General features: G+C 48.6%; 1 long non-coding RNA gene across 2 annotated transcripts in view; it reads right to left on the bottom strand.

Annotated features, from left to right (window-relative positions):
- The window catches only part of LOC106696479, a 43,253-nt gene that overhangs the window by 9,441 nt on the left and 30,390 nt on the right, over nt 1-3,422 (bottom strand). The window lies entirely within an intron of this gene.

The raw sequence follows: 3,422 nt of genomic DNA, 5'->3' as shown, positions 1-3,422 counted from the left end.
GGGACTGCTGGCTCCCAACCACTCGCCTGCCTGCCAGCCTGATCACCCCTAACCACTCCCCTGCCAGCCTGATTGATGCCTAACTGCTCCCTTGCCGGCCCAATTGCCCCCAACTGCCCTCCCCTCCAGACCTGGTCCCCCCCAACTGCCCTCCCTCCCCTGCAGGCCCAGTCGCCCCCAACTCCCCTACCCTGCTGGCCTGGTTGCCCCTAACTGCCCTTGCCTGATGGGCTGATCGCCCACAACTGCCCTCCCCTGCCGGCTATCTTGTGGTGGCCATCTTGTGACCACATGGGGTGGCCATCTTTGACCACTTGGGGCAGCCATCTTGTGTGAGGGCATGATGGTCAATTTGCAAATTACCTCTTTATTATATAGAATAGTGTAGATCAATGCATAAGGTCAGGGCACCTCATATATAGTTTTCTGAACAGTATTTTCCATACTTAGCTAGTTGAATCCCCAGATGCTAACCCTGGAAACACAGAGAGCCAATACTATGTTTATTGGGAAAAAAATCTGTGATAAGTACACCCACCAGATCAAACCTGTGTTGTTCAATGGTCAACTGTAATTAGAACACTAAGGTTGCTTAAAGAATGTAGAACTTAGATGAACCTTGTAGGAATAGTAGTATTTGGACTTGGAAGAGGGGAGGATGACTGAAATACTTCAACCTGAGCTGTCCTACTTCCCGTTAATGGAAGTTAGTTGATAGAACCAATTGGTGGCTCCTGATATTACATTATAGAAAAATTCACATTCTAGTGATTTGGAATGTCCTGTGTTCATAGTAAGAGTTAAAGATAATATTATTTTCTCTATTAACATCACAACTGTCACCTGAAGACTGTCATCACCAAAATTCAATGCCTGGAGTCCCCAATCTGGGATGCGCTGAGGGGAGAGAGACTTACTTTGGTGCAAACAGCTCAATTGTGAGACATCACAGCCAGGGAACATCACAGCTGTGCTATATGCAGAAAAGGGACATCTAGTCCCACACTTACTAATCAGTACTATCTCATTATCCACCATTCATTCTGAGGGTCAACACAACCAAATACTTAAAAGTCTAAATATACACTTGGATGTGAAATGTGAGTCACATTATTATTGTCAATAAATCAGTATAAACTTAAAATCTCTGAGAGTCCACAAAATTCTCAAATCAAAGCACTCACATCCAAGACAAGAATAATACGACATGAATGAGACACCCTTCCCCTCACCCTCAACCCTCCAGCTTTCTGGTTATCATGTGAATTAAAGTGAAGTGGTTTTTGTGTTGTTTTTTTTTATGTTCACCAGCTTCCTTGCCTATCTTACACTGTACTACCTAAGGATTGTATATATCCTTTAAGTTTCTCCAGGGAATTGTAAACTCCTAAAGGTCAGAGTGATACCATTATAATGAGCAAGTTATTAATAACGGGAAAGGAGCAAAGGGAAGGCCAGACATTATGGGCATGTCATTTGGGCAGCTTCACCAGAAAGCTGCAACTTTGCACTCCCGGGGTAACCACGGGCCTATTCCTTGCAAAACACTGGGGGAAGGGATCCAACAAAGGGAAGATACTATATTATACAACATCATGCCCAGTAAAGTTGGGGTGACATAGGGAAGGTACTTGTCTGTCAGTCACACCTGGGAACAAAGATCATTTTGCCAGAATGAGTGTGGCCACTGCAAGTGCACAAAAACTTGGGAAGACATAATCTCCTAAACAAGGAGTTCACTCTCCTGGCTCTCTCTGTGCGCTTGGCTCTCTTGTTGCTCTGGTGCTCTTGGCTCGCTCTTAGATTCCTTGCATTTGCCCATATGGCCCACGCAATGTGGACCTCACACGCAATGGACTAATGGATTGCAGCAGGAAGCACAAGCTAAACAAGTCTGATGATGGACTGGACTCAGCTACAACATGGAAAGGAAACTGCACACTAGCTCTGATGTTAGCTCTACTGAAGCCCCAGCTACACATCTTCCATGAGGGAACTGGGACTTTGGAAACTCAGGGATTTAATTTCAGGGAAATAAAAATCACTTGTTCTCCCACGAGTCTCAGAAAATTCTTTTTCTTGGGATATCGCAAGAATTCCACTCCCACTAGCAACCAGGGAGAGGCCCTCTTCCTTCCGTTAATAAGAGCATTTGCCTTTGGGTGTTTCTATCTCAGACCCTAGCCTACCATGTATTTGATATGCATTGAGATACCCCTGCAGAAAAGGGACATCTAGTCTCACACTTAAATAAGCACTATCTCATTATCCACCGATAAGTTTTGCATTCTCAGTGACAACTGAATGTTTTCCTTTCCAGCTTCAGTTAGTTTTTTTAAAAAAAGTTTTTATGTACTTATTTTTTTACAGGAGTAGCTAAGTTTTTGTTTTTTAAATACATCTTTATTGATTTCAGAGAGGAAGGGAGAAGGAGAGGGAGAGGAAGAGGGAGAGGGAGAGAGAGAGAAATGTCCATGATAAGAGAGAGTCATTGATTGGCTGCCTCCAGCACGCACCACACGGGGATAGAGCCTGCAACCCAGGTATGTGCCCTTGGCTAGAATCAAACCCAAGACCCTTCCATCCGCAGGCCAATGCTCTATCCACTGGGCCAAACCAGCCAGGGCAAAAAAAAAAAAAATGTTTTTCTTGATTTTAGAGCTCGGAAGGGAGAGTAGGAGGGAGGGAGGGGGAGAGAGAGGGAGAGAGAGAGAGAGAGAGAGAGAGAGAGAGAGAGAGAGAGAGAGAGAGAGAAACACGGATTGCTTGCCTGCGGACCTAGACCAAACCCACATCCTGGAAATGTGCCCTGATCCGGAATCAAATTGGCAATCTTTTGGTGCACAGGACAGTGCTCAACCAACTGAACCACACTGGCTTGGGCTGCAGCTTTTAAAAGAGGCGGCCAGTCAACTTCAAAACTGCACATGGGGTAGCCCCCAATGGAAATACAGCAGAAGTTCCACCAATCTCACTTTTACAAATGAGTGCACCCTGGCTCTAGGAAACAAAGGAGTATCTGCGGTGGGGTCGGGGTGGCTTTGGGGCTCATTCTTTTCAGTTCACTACAGCGCCCCAAGAGAGGAAGGCAAAGCCAGGCTCCAGGGACCCTGCTGCCAGCCGGGGCCGCGAGCGTCTCCCCCGAGGTGCCCGGGACGCCCCGCGGGAAGAAGCGCCCCGGGGCCGGGCGCACGGAGCGTGTGCGCGCGGGGAGTGGAGGGGGTGCGGGGGGATGAGAAGGTCAGTTCAGGCACCGGTTCCGTCACAGCCAATCGGGCGGACAGAGAAGCAGGACATTGTGACGCGCCGAGGCGGGGAGAGCGGCGGGGGCGGGGCAGGACGACCGGTCACTCGGACCCGGGGGCGCGGAGCTGGCGGAGGGCGGCGCGGCGCCTCGGGGGCGCGCACGCGCCTGAGCGCGC

Source organism: Myotis lucifugus, unplaced genomic scaffold, assembly GCF_000147115.1.
Source record: "Myotis lucifugus unplaced genomic scaffold, Myoluc2.0 scaffold_17, whole genome shotgun sequence".
NCBI classification, from domain to species: domain Eukaryota; kingdom Metazoa; phylum Chordata; class Mammalia; order Chiroptera; family Vespertilionidae; genus Myotis; species Myotis lucifugus.
This window is presented reverse-complemented; position numbering and strand designations above follow the sequence as displayed.